General features: G+C 37.6%; 2 long non-coding RNA genes across 3 annotated transcripts in view; one reads left to right on the top strand and one right to left on the bottom strand.

The window, feature by feature from the left end:
• The first annotated feature begins 2,309 nt into the window (after positions 1–2,309).
• LOC140641000 (uncharacterized) overlaps positions 2,310–20,050 on the top strand; it is a 49,629-nt gene continuing 31,888 nt past the window's right edge. Inside the window, exon 1 of the long non-coding RNA XR_012037573.1 lies at positions 2,310–2,448. This is a non-coding gene — a long non-coding RNA (uncharacterized lncRNA). The remainder of the gene's footprint in view (positions 2,449–20,050) is intronic.
• On the bottom strand, positions 14,343–19,962 carry LOC140640999 (uncharacterized). 2 transcript variants are annotated; one of them, XR_012037571.1, is made up of 4 exons: positions 19,614–19,962; positions 19,336–19,389; positions 16,878–17,220; positions 14,343–15,939 (listed from the first exon to the last, which is right to left on the bottom strand). It is a non-coding gene; the product is annotated as an uncharacterized lncRNA (long non-coding RNA). The 2 variants fall into 2 exon arrangements; XR_012037570.1 differs by having other exon boundaries at positions 16,878–17,012.

The raw sequence follows: 20,050 nt of genomic DNA, 5'->3' as shown, positions 1-20,050 counted from the left end.
TCACTGTGTCTAGACAGTTCGCACAATGTGGTTTCTGCTGAATACCTGCTTTCATTTTGGGAATTTGGAATTTTGGAACATGCTAGGCAAAGGGTGCCTGTTTGACCAGCCCCCAGTAAAAACTCTGGAGGCTGAGTTTTTAATAAACTTCATCGGTAGACATTTTACATATGTTGTCACAATGTATTGCTGGGGAATTAAGTGCTTCCCCTGTGACTCCACTGGGAGAGCACTCTTGGAAGCTTTCATGATTTCCTCTGGTCTTTGCTTTGATTTTGCTTTGATATTTTTGCTGTAATAAATCATAGCCATGAGTATGGCTTTATGTTGAGTCTTAGAGTCCTCCCAGCAGATCATCAAAACTGCGGGTGGGACCCTCGATACGTGTTGTTGAAACTCTTATGCCAGAATCGTGTTTTTAATTGACTATTAAAACATCATTTGGGGGTGCCTGGGTGGCTCAGTTGGTTAAACGTCTCACTCTTGGTTTGGCTCAGGTTGTGCTTTCAGGGTCCTGGGATCAAGCCCCCAATTGGGCTCTGTGCTCAGCAGGGAGCCTGCTGAGATTCTCTTTCTCTCTCCCTTTGCCCCTCCCCCTGCTTGTATTCTTTCTCTCTAATAAAATAAAATAAAATCTTTTTAAAAAATCATTGAAATGCGGGAATGAATTTAAGTGGAGAAGCATGCTGATGCCATATCAGTAAAATGTGATAATATATTTATATTTGCATATGACTGTATAGAACTAGTGAAACTTATACTCATTTATAGAAAGTATATTACTGACTTGGTTTGGATATCAATGATTCACAAAGACAGCACAGTTGTATTTGAAAACAAAAATTTCTAAAAAACATCCAAGTATTATGTAGGTCATCTAAAACCAGATAGTTTATACTTTACCATATTTTCCTATTCAGCTCAAAGTTACTAGAATTCAGCACAGTGCACAGTTTTAGCTTCAGACTTCATGAATGTGTATGTATGTCTATTTTAGTACTTTGTTTTGCTTAACATTAAATTATGAATACTTTCACATCAGAAAATATCCTTTGAGACCAAAATCTCACTTGCCACAAGGTTCTATCTTATGGATGTTCTGCATAACCAACTCATCTCTTTTTATTATACGTTTAGGCAGTTCCTCAATTTTTAGTATTTAAACAATACTGCTATTAATATCCTTGATCCAGATTTTTGAAGGATGATATTTTTAAAGAATAAGGGGACTATGTAACTGATAAAAAGATATCTAAAATTTAAATATACAAAAATATTAAAAAATTAGATTCTAAAGATAATATAATTGAATATTTACATAATCTTGGAGGAAGATTTTTAAAGCATGGTTTCAAACAATGGCAGAAACCACAATACAAAGATTGTTTGCATAAGGAATAAAACATATTTGCTATAAAGGTAAAAAATTATAAAAGGTTAAAAGACAACAAAAGGTGGAAATAGAGAAACAAAGAAAATGAGAAAAAAAGAATACAAGCATCTCGGGTCTTTATTTGTGACCCAAATAACAGTAAAAATAACAGTGGTAATTTACATGTCTATTAGAAAAAATAAACACGGCAATTGATAAATGGGAGTCAGTGGGGAATTTGCAATGGCCAAGAGAAATATGAAAAAAACCTTTTATTGAAGATAATAAAAATGTAAATTAAAATAGCACAACTATATTTATTCTATCTTGTCACACTAAGTAAATGAAGAATTATAAGACCCAGTGTGAACAGGAGTACAATGAAAAGTTCTTACCACAGGTAAGAGTATAAATTAGAATATTTGGCATATATCAGCCCCTCCCCTGGTGTTTGGTAATTGAAAGAAAATTTATGAAAGTTAACTCTAGGACTGATTATTAGAAAAAGCTTTGTGAGCACATATAGGCAGCATTGTTCATTAGAAGGCAACATAGGCTTTCTTGCACATTAATTCCATTCTTTTGATTAAACATAAAGCCAGGGTGGTGGGTGAAGTAGATTCAGTAGACACGGCATCTTGCCTTCACCAACGCATATGACATGACCTCTCCAATATGCTTATCATCAATAAAGAGAAATGTAGTCTTAGATAAATCTAAATGTAGTTCTGTGGGTGTTAGACCTGTTGAATCAGAATCCCTACCGGGGGTCCAGAGAATTTGTAAGCTACCCAGGTGACTCATGGGTACACTAAGGTCTGAGCATCTGTGGGTGAGATGCTAGAAACACGATGGGAATTAATTCATGCATAAGAAGATTTTCATATTAACTGCAGTGTGTCCCCTAAGATGTCCTGATAATTCTTTTCATCAGTGACTCGGATGATGATCAAAGGATTGTTCCTTACAAATGTTCAGATACCACAGAGCTGGGAGAGTTAATGAACGCCTTGAATGATTGCATCAGATACAAAGAATTGGTACAATAGATCAAGATGAAATTTGATGGAATGAAGGTAAGGTCATGTACTTTATTCCAAATATCACTGCACAAGGGACAAGATGATAAAGATAATTTTGACTTGGCAGCACTGATTATGAACACATCTCGGGTCTTTAGGCACTAGTCTTTGAGTTAACTTTGGCACAGTATGAGTTAACTTTGTGCACTAACTGCCCCAAAGGGCTAATAGGATTTTAGGATGCATCCATGTAAATGAAGTAACCAGAATGCCCAAGACAATAAACCTTTATTGTGGGCCAATCAGTCCACATTCAATGTATTCAGATTAGGTGCCAAACTTTAGGGAAGCTATTCATAAATTAATCTACATGCAGAGAAAATCGACAAGGCTGAAAAAGCAACTTGACATTATGCATATGAAGATGTATCAAAAAGGGATTTTTAGCCTAAAGTGGAATAAATCAACATTGGAGAAGGAGATACATGGATTATTTATTTTTTATTTTGCCTTTTTTTGCTTGACTTGTTTTAGTATTATAAAAGTAATACATTTGCATTATTTTAAAAGTTAAAATGGAAAAATATCTTACTGCATATACTTTTAGACACTGTAGTATTTTAACACACAAAAATAATATTTAGGAGAGCTAATTCAATGTCCACTAGCTTATATTTTGTAATATTTTGCAGAGTTTTAAAGATGAATTCTTTTGTGTTTATTTTCTCAAGAAATTTATAATCATTTTGTCAGGTGAGAAAAAGTTCTATTAAGATTTTGGTTGAATCTGTTTGGAATTTATGGATTAATTTAGGGAGTTTTTCTGTCCCAAATAAAACATCTTTTTATAGAGTTCCATCTTTCTATAGAGTTCTTCAATTTTAAAACTGAGATATAATTCAAATACCATTAAAGTTACCCCCATTAAAATGTGTGTAATTCAGTAGATTTAAATATATTCAGAGAGTTGTACAAACATCACCATTAATTCTGAAACATTTTCATTTCCCTAAAAGAAGCTGTCTGCTTCACTGAGTATACTGTCTTCAAGGTTCATCCATGTTGAGGCATATATTAGCACTTCTCTTTTTATGGCTGAATAATATTCCATTGTGCATATAAACCACATTTTAAAAATCCATCAGTTGATGGACTTTTGTTGATTTACACTTTTTGGCTTTTATGAATAATTCTGCTACAAACATTGTAAGCAAAAGTTTTTGTGTGAACATATATTTTCAATTTTCTTGTCATATGCCTCGGAGTGAAATTGCTGGGTCATATGATTAATTTTTTGAAGAACTGCCAAAGTATTTTCTGAGGTGGCTATGCCATTTTAAAATCCCACCAACAATGTATAAGGGTTCTAATTTTCTTATCTTCAGTTGTTATTGTGTTTTCTTTTTATTATAGCTATCTTATTGAATGCAAGGTGATATCTCATTATGGTTTTTATTTGTATTTCCTGATGGCTAATGACATTGAACATATTACCATGTGCTTATTGGCCTATTTGTTTGTTATCTTTGGAGAAATATCTGTTCAAATCCTTTATCCATTTTTTAATTGGATTATTTGCTGAGTCGTCAGAGTGCTTTGTATATCCTGGATACAAGTCCCCTATCAGGTATACGATTTGCAAATGTTTTCTTCCATTCTGTGGATTTTTTCACTTTCTTGCTAGTGTCTTCTGAAGCACATATATTTTTTTGTTTTGTTTTGTTTTGAGATTTTATTTATTTATTTATCTGACATAGAGAGCTTGCACAAGCAGTGGGAGTGGCAGGCAGACAGAGCAAGAGGGAGAAGTAGGCTCTGCTGAGCAGAGATATGGGGCTCCATCCCCGAACCCTAGGATCATGACCTGAGCCAAAGGCAGATACTTAACTGACTGAGCCACCCAGGTTCCCCAGAAGCACATATGTTTTAAATTTTTATGAAGTGTAGTTTATGTTTTTTCTTTTGTTGTTTGACTTTAGTGTTATACCTGAGAAATCATTGCTTAATCCAAGCCTTAAAGACTTGTGCTGTGCTTTCTTCTAAGAGTTTTGTAGTTTTAGGTCTTTAATGTAGGTCTTTGATCTGTTTTGAGTTAATTTTTGATACAGTGTGAAGTAGTGGTCTAAATTCATTCTTTTGTATGAGAATAGATAATTCTCTTAGCAATATTTATTGAAAAGCCTACTCTTTCACATTGAACTGTCTTGGCACTCATTGAAAATCAATTGGTCATAACTATAAATTTATTTCTAGACTCTCTATTCTATTGATCTGTGTGTCTATTCAATGTCAATTTTTTTTCTATAGCTCCTTTAAAAGTTTTCTCTCTAGTAGTTCAACTGTGTTAGATTTGATTTTGATTTTGATTTTCTCTTAGTTTATGCTATTTGGGGTTTTCTGGGTTTCTTAGATCTGTAGGCTTATGATATTTTTAGTCATTATGTTTTAGAGTATTTTTGACCCTTGCTCTCCCTACTCTGAGAATGCAGCTTTTACATAAGGTTATGGTCCTTCTTCCTAAGACATACATTTATGGAGTTCTCAACAAGGCCTCTCCATACTGCCTGGACTAGAAGTCCCATATCTTGTAGCTCTGTATGAACTTTCTTGCCTCTAGTTAGCCCTCAGTCCTGCAGTATCTACTCTTTGCTGGGCCTTGTAGCATCTCATCCTGTGAATATATAGCCTAGCTTGGTCTAGTAACCCACTGGACTTCCCATGCCAACTTCAGGACCCCTCCTCTGTGCAGTTACTTCTTCTCTTGAACAATAATGCACACATTCCAATTGCCTCAGTAGTTCCAAACTCTGGCTCCCAGTCCACTAGCTGAGTGACACTGTTGTACTCTGCTTGGATTTCACCCCTCTACTCAATCAGCTGGAAATTGTCCCCAGGCAGCAATCTAGGAAATACATGATGTTCATCTGCTACATTTTTCTTCTCTTAAGGATCATGATCCTGCTTTGCTTGTGGTTCAGTACCTGAAAGCAGTTGCCTTATACAGTTTGTCTAATTTTAGAGTTGTTTAGGATGGTTACTCTGTCATGGCTGGAAATGAAACCTGCCTTTTCTTATTCAATACTGCAGAGTACGTAAAATATGGAGTCAGGCCCATTTAGTTTAAATAAGGCTGACAAATTTAAATGCCCACAGGAGTAATCCAATAACATTAAAAATAAGTAAGGTGGTCTAGATATAACGCCTTTAGCTATTGAGCTCTATGTATTTCCTTTGAGAATGTGAGGGCCAAACAAAACATTCAAAGTATGTTTCCAGCCTATTATAGTTCATGAGCCACTGATAGCAATGTCTGTTGAACGTTGGGTCCTGGCTTTGCCATGTTAGTGTCTTTAAGCCTGTTTTCCATTTGTAAATTTAGAATAATTACACTTAACTCGCAAGACTTTTGTAAGGATTAAGTGACATAAATACACACAATACTTGATATATAATCTTCATTCAATAAATGCAAGCTCATTTACTAGCTAGTTTTATCTACAGGCTCTGGATCCACCATCAACTTGGCCAAATGAGTTAAGTCTTCTGGCTTCTGGGTCTGATGACTGCCTTTCCCAGAAAGACTGTTGAGACCAGATCCTCCATGCTTCTCATTCTTTTTAATCAGTCAAAGTGTAAGTGAAATCCCTATTGTGCTTGCTACTTCCTTATTCTTGACCTAGCCACCATATTACCTCCCAGACCCTTTTGCTGTTCTCTCTTGAATGGCTGCTACATAACCAGCAACACCCACTCCCCTATTTTCACCCTCTTGCCTGAGTACTCCCTCTGCTTCCTTACCTTTAGTGAAATCTGGGTCTTTCCAAAGAAGACCTGACACTCTTATCAGTGGCTGTGGCTGTTGACTTCCATACAGCCTATGTACCTTAGGACCAGAGGGCAGGGCTAGTGTCTTCCCAGCTTACTATTGCCATCTCTGCTTCTCCACTATCTTGTAAAAACCCTCTCCACCTGAGGCTTTTTCCATTTAAGTTTATTACCCTCCACCCTACTGCTTGCTGTCACACACCAACTTACCCAGTCATTTCCCTGCCATCCATCTAAAACACTGGCACCTGGCTAATCTTCTTCACCCCAGTTCCTCCCATCTTTTCACATTACCTATGGATGATGATGGCATAGGTGACCTGTTCTATGCTATTAAAGAAAAAAAAGTAATCTCTATACCCAGTGTAGGATGACCTTGAGATCAAGAGTCATCTGCTCTATCACTGAGCCAGCCAGGTGCCCCTCTCTTTTGACCTAACATTCATTTCCACAGGACTCCTCAGCACATTCAGTTCCTTTGCCACAACTATGCTTTACTCACAGCAACTATGTCAATACTCAGCCAATCCTCAATGACTTCAACAATTAGCTTTCTGCATTCTTTTTCTTGAGTTGCCAAGCCTTGGTGGAAAAAATAGCCTAGTTCTGTAAGTTCATATTACTGTAAATTCTTAGATGTTAAACTGAACATGGCACTTACTGCCATTCAGCAGTTCTTTGGTTATTTCTAGTCAATTCCTTTTATAGATAGCAGGTTGTATCTTGATTCTACAATTCACTAGGTTGTATGACCTTGGGTAAGTGATTTAACCTCTCTGATTCTCCATTACTTAATCTCTAAAATGAAGACGGTGGTACCTGTGTCAAAAGATTGTTTTAAGGATTAAAAACACAATGTATATTGTGTTTTCAATATACAATTAAAGCAATTATTTAATTGCTTATACAATATAAGCAATTTATCCACTGGCTGGAACATAGTACTCAGTTAATACTTGTCCTTGTTTTAATGGCAAATCCCAAGTTTTGCTCTTCTCTTTATGTCCTTTCTTTCTGCTTTTCTTTCCTATTGATCTCTACTCTTGACAGCTGTCTTGATTTTATGTAGAATAGAAGCCAACACTTGTGGATCTTCTGCTTTCCTTTCATCTCCAGATGACCAGGAACTGTATTCATTTCTTTGCACTCTGAATGACTACCACAGTCTTAGCACATGAAAATATCCGGTGTTTGTTCCATTGGATTTAAAATGTCCTTATTTTTATGTTCATTCCATGAGATTAGGGAAAGATAAGGCAGCAGGAATCACAATGCAATAATAAGTTTGGAAATTAGGCTAAATATTTGCTTGTGATGGTTGGTGAAAAATAAATCCCCTGGTATTCAAAATCTGCCTGAAGGAGACTCAAAAATCAGGAGATGTCTAAACAAAAACACTCATTTAACTCTGATAATTAGCAACATAAACAGAAAACAGATGAATAAGCTGGATTTATTTGTAAACAACTATTTATGGTCCAAATCATTTCCCTCCTATGACAGAGACTTCCCTGCTCAATATTGCAACATCTCTCAAATATAAACAGTAAAACCAAATGGCTGCAGACAATGATCAATGTGTTTTATGATAGCAATACAGAGGGAGAACAAACATTCTCCTACTAACTAAACACAACCAACCAAGCAAAACCATTTTAACCTTTCTTGGGTCAGGATTGGAGTCTAATAATGTTTTTCAACATATGCCCAAACTGAATTTTCTATGACTAATTCTGACATTAAATTTTCTTTTCCTGAAGCAAGCTTAGATTTAGGAGAGAACATTAGAATTATGTTATTTTCTTTTTTTTTTTTTTTTTTTTTTTTAGAATTATGTTATTTTCTTGAGGGTATTTATTTTCCTAGAGAAGATTTTAGGCTAAGATCTTGGTATAGAAATTTGAGATGGGGAATTTCAGCAGAGGAAACTTGTGGATTTAAACTCCATTGAAAAGTCATTTTCTCAACAACTTTTTTTTCCTTAAGAATATCCATTTTATTTATGTTCCCCCAGTGGGGATTATATAGACTTTTGTAAGCCACTGGTGTTCATGGGGTTTGAGGAGGGAAAAGGTCCCTAGTAATTTCTAAAATGTGAGTACCTTGATAAAGTGAAGTCAAACTGGTTGGGAGTCAAACATGCTGCCATTTAGGAATTTAGATAATTCAAAGATTATCTACCTTCCACACAAAATTTCATGTGCAATTGCAGTGATCTGTTCCTAGAATTGATTATATAGATTTAATGGGTTTTCTGCTTTTGTAGTAGAAAAACTATATAACACACATCCTCCAGTTTCTTTTCTTTAACTCTTCTCCATCCAATCAATACATGTTTCTTTTTCTTTTCATTAATTTCTCATACTTTTCAAAAAGAATCATCTGAGATTGAGAAGGAAACATTGACACAAGTTTAAATTGACATGAAAGATTAGTGTATAAAGTTGTGTTAAACCAAATTATGCACTAGATTGATCATCTATTAGTTAGGAGTCTAAGTAGCAAAAACCAAACTCTAATTAAACTTAAGCAAAATGCAGTTGACCCTTGAATACTGTGGAATTAGGTGTGGGGACCCTCCCATGAGGTAAAAAATCTGGTTATAACTTTTGACTCCTTCAAAACCTAACTACTCATAGCCTATTGTTGACCAGAAACCTACTGATAACATGAAGAGGGAATCAACACATATTTGGATATTGTATGTATTATGTACCGTAGTCTTACAGCTGGAGAAAAAAATGCTATTGAGAAAATCATAAGAAAGACAAAATACATTTATAGTACTGTACAATGTTTATTGAAAAAAATTCACATATGATTGGATCCGTGCTGTTCAAACTCATATTGCTCATGGGTCAACTGTAGATGAAATTGTTTGAAGGATTCTAGGGAATCTTATGGGATTCAAGGCAATATAATGCTGTGTTTCAGGAATAGACAGAAGGAACTGCTTTATACATCTTCTTTCTCCATTTTTTCCCATGTTTTCACTACACATCTACATTATTCTTGACCCTATCTTTACTGGCTTACTCAGCACTTGAGACCACATAGATGGACTGGTTAAAAAAGGAGGGTGGGGGGATCCCTGGGTGGCGCAGCGGTTTGGCGCCTGTCTTTGGCCCAGGGCGCGATCCTGGAGACCCGGGATCGAATCCCACATCAGGCTCCTGGTGCATGGAGCCTGCTTCTCCCTCTGCCTGTGTCTCTGCCTCTCTCTCTCTCTCTCTCTCTCTCTGTGACTATCATAAATAAATAAAAATTAAAAAAAAAATAAAAAATAAAAAAATAAAAAAGGAGGGTGGGATTCCTAAAAAGCTATGTGTTGGGCTAACCAAACAGTATATATAAAAATATATACTATACATATTTATATATATAAATGTTCACTATAAATCATTATAAAAATAATTTGTAGATGTATCTTCATGCAATAAATGCTACACATTCTAGGTAGATCATTAGTTTAGTCCTTGTTATCTGAATGCACAGTCACATAAACTTTTTTTGTTTACACATTTTTGTGCTGATTATTGTTTCCCTACCCCCATACCCATTATCTACCCTCTCTGCATTGTTGTTTACCCTAGGAGCCTGATCTCTTCCCTGTGTATCACCAAGTTTTGTGGACTGACTTTCAATAGGATTTAGCTGATGGAGATCAGAAGGTGGTATGAAGGGTATCAGAATATTTATTTCCTGACTCTTACTGCTTCAGTGCTACATCTTTGGCAGTTGCTGTGACTGTCCATGAGTACAGCTCTCTACTGGTGCTTCTCTTCTCCCTGGGCTCCAGTAACACTGTTTTATCACCTTGTCTCCCAAGCCTAGGGGTGGTGTTGGCTCCCTGTTCATGCTTAGGGTACCTTGACATTCATTAATACTGCCCATATATTTGTAAGTGGTATTTTCATTAAAGTCTCTTAATTTGAGCTACTCAGGAGAATTCTGTTTATTGTCAGGACTTGTATTTGGCACAAAAACTAGGCCCAGTAGCATGGGAATTCTTGGGCAAGATTGCTTTCTTACTTAAGGAAGATAACCTCTCACTTTGAGAGTATGAGGGAATGAGGAAATGGTGAGATGCTGAATGCAGTGGCTTTACTAAACTGGATTACTAAACTTACCATCAGTGGTATCTCTGCAGCTGCTATTCCAAATGTGATATTCCTGCTGGAGAAAATGAACACATTCCATGGTGTATAGTGAGATATATGCATGCCAAATGGTGGGAAATAGATGCTGACTGTTCAGCGAGCGGGTCTGGACTTAGAAAGAATGAAAGAATAGGGTAGGTAATGGACCTCACAGAGTAGCCAAAGAGTTTGAAGGTATTTGTATTTTCCAGTGCTGAAACCCTAATATGTCACCATTTCCAGCGTGACCTGCCATCCCCATCATGGAGGGTATAGCAATTTATTTTTAAAATACATACAAATTCCTGACAGAGATGTGCCTCACCCTGATAGCACTGCTCTGTGGATTTATAGACTGGCCTGTCCATTGTCATGGTATTCCATGCAACATTTCATCTGGCTGGGAATGGTAAAAGAAGTGTCAAAGATATGTGCCCAAGAAATTCACTAGTAGTAGTATGTACCACATCCTAGAAGCAGTGAATGACCTAGTGAAGGGAGTTGGGAGACAAAATCCTGCATGATTGGGATATTCTCCTACAGGATGCAGCATATGCTTTAGATCAGCATGAATATTTGATCACATAACTCTTTAGGCTTTTTAAAACATCTGGTCACTGTTTCTCACAGAACCATAAGATTTAGCTTATTCAAGGCCACTCCTTCAGCTGATTTGAGGATTCTTCAGGAACTTTTATTCATGTAGACTAAAAAAATCACATATCTAGAGTACCACAAGTGCCGTATCTTGGTCATAATCAATAGCAGCAGTTAAAAGTTTTTAGTAGACTGAACAAAATAATGTTAACATTTTTCAATACTGTTGTGCTATTGTTACTGTTAATTTCTTTTTATGTTTTATTAAAATGTATAAAAACAGCCATGAATATTATTTTCTTATTTTAAATAAATCTCTTTTTAATATGAATTGCCTTCCTGGACCCAACTCATGCTTTTTGTCTTTAATTCAAATTATCTGATATTAATATTGTGACCATTGCTTTATTTTTGCCAGATATTAGCTTTATATTTTTTTATTATAGCCATTTTTGTATTATTTTTGCTTTGAATTCATATTGTAGAAATGGAATATAGTTGGATTTTGTTTTCTGACACATCTGAGAGGATTTTTATTTCCTAGGGAAAGTGATTCGATGTACACTGGTTATAATTAACTTACTTTTTCTAATTTCTGGCATTTTCTATACCTTCCCATTTGTCTTGTTTTCTTCATTTTCTATCTTTTGCTCTGTGGACTATGCTTTCTTTGCTTTCAACTTTGCAGTGCTGTGGAATATTACAAGTGATATCCTGAAATTTTTTATCCTGTTCTCTGATTATCAGAGAGTTGAGTATGAAACAGTGTGTGCCCTCCCATTATTTTACGTCTTTTTCTCCCTTGTGTTAGCTGTTTGTACAAAAATCACATGGAGGTAGGTATTAATCTGAATTTTTCTAAAAACTGCACATGGATGGTACATTTTCTAATTGTTTATGTATTTGGAAGTGTGAATTTCTTACTGCCACTCAGGATAGGCAATTTGGCTTTAATCATTTGGATGTAATCACTGTACATCCTCTGGCATTTTTGTGAGTGGTGGGCAGATATAAAGTTATCAGGTAAGATAAAGAATGGCTACAAAGAATCGAAAAACATTTTAAATCCTACAAATAAAGAGAAAGGGGAAGAATTGGGGCTATGGAAAAATCTCATCAACAGAATTCAATACACAGTGGACATGTTCCTGCAGGATGTACAAGAAAAGGATGATGATGAAAGTAAAAATGAAAGCCATGGAAGATAGAACCAAAGATTTCGTACAGGTAAAGCCTGTGATCCTGCAGAAGAGACCCTAAACAAATGGAATGGTGGAAACAATTCAACTGCTAGATAGAAAATTGTTCCTGATGGGGCAGCCCCGGTGGCTCAGCAGTTTAGCGCCGCCTTCAGCCCTGGGGAGTGATCTTGGAGAACCGGGATCAGGTCCCACGTCAAGCTCACTGCATGGAGCCTGCTTCTCCCTTTGCCTATCTCTCTCTCTCTCTCTCTCTCTCTCTCTCTCTCTCCTCTCTGTGTCTCTCATTAATAAATAAATAAAATCTTAAAAAAAAAAAGAAAGAAAAAATTGTTCCTGAGCAAAATTCACTGAAAGAAGTACCATCAAACACATTCTGGAAACACTTTTAATAATAAAGATTGAGGACAAAAATCCTGTGCATTTCTAGGCAGATAAAAAGTAAATGGGAAGGTACTTACTTGATTTCATTTTGGTTCATGATCAGTTTCTACCTTTTCCCCAGTGTCTTTCCAGTCTTCCTAGTAAGAAGCAGACAAGCTAAATGGGAAACTTCTGGCCAGATGTCATTGTAATCCAGAAATATTTTACAGAACTTTTAAAAATCAGGCAGGGTTTAGTTATTTTGAACTCTTAACTGTCCCAGATACAGCCATTGCTCCTTGTTAAGTGGATGTTACTGACCAAACAATGATGTTGGTGATCTTTTACTGTCTCATGCTGTCCCATGGCAAGTACTTATTTCATTTCACAGATGCCAATTTCAAAATAGAAGCTTGGGACACTGAACTCTAATAGGATGAGACTCAAACTCTCTTTGCAACATTGAACAATCAGCAAGAGACAAGGAGAATAGAAAAAAAAAATCTGCTTTTTATATAATTTCCCTAATTCCTGTGTGCCCTTATATATATACTGGTCTGAATTGATGTTATATATCTTGGTCCTTTTGAGTCAGTTGTCACAAGGGTTTTCAGGCAGATTGGCATACAGTCATGGGTCAATGGTTTTAAAATCCGAGTCTTCACAGGGCCTGGGTACCGAGTATCCTGGAACGGTCATGGTTCTTCTGAGATTTGAAATGCTATTCACTGGATGGGAGTTGTGTCTGCTGACCAGGGAGCCAGGTTTTGAGTGTTTAGCTAGAGCAGTTGCTACTGATCATCAATGAATGACTCAAAAAGATAACTTCCTTCTAGTGAAAGAAAGCAAATAAATAAAAAGCTATCTCAACCCTCTGGGCTACCTTAACCTCTGTGCATTTTAGCAAACAAGTTGTGTTGAGGGGCATGAAAGGCATAATGTTTGTAGGTGGAGACCCAAGCCCTATCCACCCCCCCTCTTAATACTTGAAAATGCTTTGAAATTTTAAACAGTCTGATATAACCTGAAGGTGATAGGGATCCTTCTGGAACCCTGCTGGGATGCTGCCTCAGGGAAGAAATTGTGGCTCAGAGGCACCACACTGTGGAATGTAACCTGGCCTAGGACCAGAGCACTGGGCTCCAGATCCTGCCCCTAAATAACTGCACATACCAATTCTCTTCTCCTTCCTTTGCCTCTGTTTTCTCAACTCTAAAACAAAATGGTTGGTGTTGATTAATATAAGGATCGATAGGGGATCCCTGGGTGGCTCAGTGGTTTGGCACCTGCCTTTGGCCCAGGGAGCGATCCTGGAGTTCCGGGATTGAGTCCCGCATCAGGCTCCCGGCATGGAGCCTGCTTCTCCCTCTGCCTGTGTCTCTGCCTCGCTCTCTCTCTCTCTGTGTCTATCATAAATAAATAAATAAATAAATAAATAAATAAATAAATAAATAAATAAATCTTAAAAAATATATAAGGATCAATAAAGAAGTAAAGCATGTACAGTATGTTCTTACCTAATTATGGAAACAATTAGGAAACTGCTTCCTATAGATTAGACTTCACTATTTGTTTTGTGGGAATGCATGTATGTGTCTGTTCTTATTCAACGGTTAATTGTTGGGCAATCTGAAGAAGAAAGAAGTTTGTCCATAACTTAGGTGGGTAAGGTGGCCTAGAAGGGGAACCGGAAAGGAGCACCCAAAAGCCAGCTCCGTCTGATAGTCACATCAAGACAAGCATAAAACAAAATCTCTTGAATAAATGTGGAAATTGACCACTGAAAGGGAAGAAGGCTTATGCATATTTAATATGTCAAGTCTGGTACCACTTCCAATATTGCTCAATACGTTTCTTCTTCCAAGCATTATTTATCAGATGCTTACTCTCTGCCGGCAACAGAACAGAACTCCTGCCAGTAGGATAATTACAATCCAGAGAGTGAGACGAGCAAGTAAACAAAATAGTTGCAAATCAGTGGGGTAGGTGCTTGGATAAATTTATGCACAAGAAGCTTTGGTTGTATCCAGGTCTGCTGCACGTAAGGCACCGTTTCAGGGGAAGGGGCATTGGTAAGGCTTCCTGAAGGCAGTGACTCCTGAACCTCAAAGGATGAGCAGGGGTCAGTTCATCAAAGGAATGGATGGAGGAAACTCACGGATGGGCGCTGTTGGAAATACATGGACAGATTTTGGCAAGTGTGCTGCATGAAGCATGGGTGGCCTGGGCTGTTTAAATGTCAGAGAGGGCATCCGCCAGGTATAGGGTTTAGTAATCGTGTATTGAGTGACTGCATGAGAGATTTGGTCAAGTGCCCTGCTAAAGCCCAGATAAGTGTCTTCTACTGCCTTTTTCCTGATCAGCCTATCCTAAATCTGTTAGAAGAGAAACAAGATCGGTTTACCATGATTCATTTTATGTAACTTTAATGGTTGTAGTGATCACTGATTTGTTTTTCGATGGTCACAAGTTGACCTCTTGATAAGGGTCGATAATAAAATTCCTCAGTGTAGAGTTTAGGAATCTACCTTTTTTGGTGTTAGAATTCTGTTTTTCTCACGTTTATATTTTCCAGAATTCAAAGATGGAAGTGGTTTAGAGATTTTATCAGTAGGTTCTCTCTGAAAGTGGTATAGAAGAGTCACCCGCCCCCCTCCCCGCCAACAGACTCCTCTGTGTTGATCAGAATTAGGTTCTAGAAAGGAAATAACTTTTGTAGAATAATGAAAAGTGTGGATTTGAGAATGAAACCAAATCTAGGGTTGGAGCCTACTTCTGCCACTGGCTAGCTGTGTAGCTAAGAGTAAGAGGTAAGAGTAGCAAATGTGACAACATCTGTGAAAGCAATGATTAATTTTCCTTTTCTGTCCCCTCTTGCGTAGGTTGTCCCATTGATTTCCTCTTTTTTATTTTTCCACAAAAAATGAAAAAATTTTAAAGGGATGGTTTTTCCCAGTAGCACCATCTCAGGGTTTCCTTTTCCATATTCTATTTTAATTCTTCTATGTACTCCGATCCTTTATTATATTACCCCATTCCACACTAGCACCGCACTGCTTGGATTATTTAAAAATGTAGTGTTTCAAGGAGGAATGTTGAATTTTTTTTTGTTGGAAATTTTTTAAAAGTTTGATAAATCTATAGGTCAATTTAGAAGTGAATTTCAGACTTCATTGATAAGTTGATCATCACTGTGACAGAGTTGGGACTCAAAGCCAGGTTTCTCCCCATAGAACCTCGATACCTTCTATCTGATGATACTCCTCATGTTTTATGCTTTTACAGTTCATACGAATTCAGCAGTAGCTTTATTCCTAAGGTTCCTGTGGCTGTTCTTGGGGCAGCTGCCAATGACCTCTATTCCCCATTAATGGAGTTGATAGAGGTTCATAATATGCCATTGTTGCTTCAGATAATTTCTTCTGTGAAAGAAATAAAAGGTTACCGATACAGTGGAAGCCCATCTTCTCCTCTCCCTCCCTCTCGGGAGCTAGCCAGTACCTTGGAGTTTTCACGCATGTCTTAAATCTTTTACCACAAATGCATATCCGTAAATATAGTATTTAATTATGAAGAATATAGCCAATTTCTCATATATGTTTTCATATTTAAAAGAAGCCAGACATCATTTCAAGATGAATCAATAAAGCTGATGTATCACCTAACAAAAATGTGGGAGGAAAAAAAAATCTACCAAAAAAGCATTATATTTAAAACAGATGCTCTAGTATCTGAATTGATTCAAAGGAAAGAATATTTTTGAAATCACGGGGTGAAAAAGGAAAAATGGTCACTGCAAAAAAATTTGTGTTACTTTATATTTCAGGAGGGAGATATGTTAAAATAGTTACTTTGGTTAAAACTAATCAAGTATGGAAAAATTGATCCAAAAGGAGGAAATGAAATAAAAAGAAACCCAACGAGGCTTTTATACAGTTTGCATCCTGAGGACTGCAAGATTTCCTGGCATGTTAGTTAAAAGCTCTATAATTGGAGAGCTTACTGATGAAACAAATTAGTACAGGGCATTTCTCCTTTGTCTTATTAGACTTCCTAAATCATGGAATTTAAATTATACGTGGAGATGCTCTGTTAAAACAGACTCTCCTGCTTCTCAAGTAATTGAAAGCACCTGGATGTTTGCCCCTGGCCCACAACATCTGGGAAACATCCATCTCCCCCGCCCTACCCCTCCCAAGTATCTATACATGAAAAAAAGCAAATACCACTATGGTCTCCCAGGTAGTTTTCAGAATTTTCCCTTATTCAATCTTTTGTTGAATTTTAATTTGTTACTAAAATGATGCCATAGACATAGCAAAATAAAATCAAGATGAATGGAAGCATAGTTCAAACTTGCCTGCAATTCCTGTATGTTTTTACCTGGCCATGTGTTTACCCTGGCTTCAGGTCTATGCCAAGACCATGGCATTTCAGGGTTATTTCACTTGGGTTTGGGATTCTTCTGTGGCATGCGGCCTCTGAATCGTAGCCCCTGGGAGCCAGGAAAATTAGAATGGAACTCAGGTGAATTCTTCCTTGGATGTTAAGACATCCCCAGGCTATTAGGCTTCTGAGGCCAACGATGGAGTGCTTTTCCAAAGCCCTGGGATGACTTAATTCTCCATGATGGGTCCCAGCCATGACGTCCTCTTATCTTTAGCTTGTCAGGTCTTTCTTTTGAAGTGAGGTGGAAGCAATTACTACAATTGCAGAATGGAAGGGATCTTAAAATTTATAGGTCTGTAGATATTTTGATTGTTTATTAAAAACACCTATAGGATTTGTAGTAGAAATAACTATACTGAAGCCATAAAGCACTGATATTCAAATAAATATTTGTATAACTCTATTATAAATATAATGTTTGGAACAATGTAGAACAATCCTATGACCATTTTAGGATACTTAGGCCAAAAGGAAGTAAATCAGTTGTTAAACTCTTATCAATATTTAACTTGGAATATGTCCAACAGATATGTTTGAGATTGCTCTCAGTAAATATGACTTTAGGAATGGTTTCTAAAGACATTGATTTTTAAAAATGGTTTTGAACAGCAAAAGAATAGACTTTAAAAGAAAAAAAACCTCCCCGCACAATTGGTAGGCTTTTTGGCAATATAAACAGATCTCAAGCTTTGAAATCAAACAAGGAAACTAAAAATATACCAGAAAAGATTTACATTAGGTTCAGGTGTCTAACGTAGTGATTCGACAAGAATATATGTTCTGCTGTGCTCACCACGGTGTAGCTACCATCTGTCACCATAGGAGGCTGTTACAATATCATTGACTATTCCTTATGCTGTGCCTTGTAATCTCATGGATATGGATTCTCATTCGATCCATAACTGGAAGCCTGGATCTTCCACTCCCCTTCACCCATTTTGCCCATCCCTTCCTCCCGCTTTTCTCTGGCAACCATCAGTTTCTTCTCTGTTTATAGGTTTGGTTCCGCTTTTTGTTTGTTCATCTGAGCTTTTTTGATTCCACATATGAATGAAATAATATAATCATATAATATAATGAAATCATATAATGTAATCTTCCTGAGTCTGACTTATTTCACTTAGCACATGCCCATCCGTGTTGTTGCAAATGGCATGACCTCATCCTTTTATGTGGCTGTGTAATATTCCATCACAAATGGAGTAATTTTTTTTCCCTGAATATTTGTTGTCTATTAGAGACAGGTGTCACCTACACAGACCGGATTTCCAAGTCTCTGCACAAATCATCTGCTTCATTGGCCTGTCACTGTCATAACCACCCTCCCTAGCTCTACTAAAGTTCCTGCCTGGAATCCTTATCACTTAAAAAGTCTTTGGGGAATTAGGCGATTGCTGAGAAAACCTCAGACTAAAAATACTTCACATTAGACTGAACTGATTATATATCAGAACCTTTTCACTATTCTCTAATAATTCTAATAAATTCTTGCCTCCCCATTCTTCAAATCCCAACTTGAGGACCTTCTCCATGAAGCCTTTAATAGCATCCCCACATGCTTCCTTTGCACCCCTCTTTCAGTTGGATGGATGGCTTCTTTTGTGCTATCTCCACACCTTGTATAGACCTTAACTGCATGTTTATGACCACGGAATCACACTCAATAACTGACAGCCTTGTAAAATAAACTGTGACATCTTTCAGAATAATGTATTTTTTAAGACTCCAAGCATTGTAGAGAACCTGTCATATGGTACACTCAATATAATCCATGCTTCGTGAGTGGATAATGGGAAGGTGAAGAAAAGTCCTGCCCCCTGGGCCCCCACCCCTGCCCCGTGTGGCACATCACCTTTGCTGATCGTCGCTCTGGAAGCTTGAGAGGAAAGATTACTTCAAAACCAATTTTGAGAGGAATGGCGAGTGGTTATTTAATAGGTGGATTTTCAGGTTTGCAAGATGAAAAAGTTCTGGGGGTTGATTCCACAATAATTTGATTGCCCAGGAAGGGGACATATGAACCCAAAAAATCCTAAGTGACTTAATAAAGATCTCTTGACTGTGTCAAGCAGAGGTAATAACCATGTTAACTGCTCAAACTTGTCTTTTTTCTTTGTGGTACATAGTGTTTTGCAACTTAATTCTTGCTTGATTTCCGTACAACTCTGTGAATGAGCACATGGCTTATTCTTTATTTTAAAGACCAACGGATGAAGATAAAAAGAAATGATTTGTGTGAATTGAGCTGGGGATCTGCTGACCTTGGCAGTCAGCTGTCCTGTGTTAACCATACAGGCTGGGCACTCAGTCCTACAACGACTGTTCCCACCTACAGTGTACTAGGCTCAGGGGAAACCACCTGCACCCACCTTCCACAGAGGCTCTCTGGTGGCTGGTCCAATAGGCTGCTTAAGGAGGTCATCCTAGAGTAAATAAGAGAGGAAGAGTTTTCTCTTAGAGATGGCAACTGTCCTGTATCAGGACCAGAGTTCTTTGAAGCAGCTAGTCTTTTTGGTGGTAGACACATCAAAACCTGTGTTGAGGTCCACTCTCCATTCATATTCCCTTGATGCTACTGATAAAGTAACTAGGCCTGGTGGGTCATGGGAGCCTGAGTGCTTTGCCTGTACAAGATCAATGTTTGTACCTGTTTGTCCTTGTATGGTTGGCCATCCCTGAAGTTCAGCTGTTATATAAGGGGAAAGCTGAGTGGGCATATGCCCCAGCAGACATTATAAATGCCACTCCTCAAGCCAGCTTCAGCTGAGCCTATTGGATCAAAATATTGATCTACTACCAGCCCTTGGTCTCCTGGATTGTCCGGACATCCCCAGCATTAGCCTCAGCCTCGGCGGTGCTTGCTGCTGTAACAAAACTACCTTTACACCAACTCAGAGAAGTCTCTTTGAATGCCCCCATGGTCCAGTTTTGGGAGTATGACAGAGACCTCTAAGGCCTCCCTTCTGGTAACCGGGATGGAGGCCAGGTCTCCAGGCCTCTGGACAGTTGGGTGTGGCCATGGAACCAAGTGTTGGCCAATAGGCTGTGAGCAGGAATAGTGCACGCAGCTTCTGGATTGGCTCT

The sequence above is a fragment of the Canis lupus genome, chromosome 10 (assembly GCF_048164855.1).
Source record: "Canis lupus baileyi chromosome 10, mCanLup2.hap1, whole genome shotgun sequence".
In the NCBI taxonomy this organism is placed as follows: Eukaryota; Metazoa; Chordata; class Mammalia; order Carnivora; family Canidae; genus Canis; species Canis lupus.
Note: the sequence above shows the minus strand (reverse complement) of the source record. Positions and strands in the feature narration are given on the sequence as shown.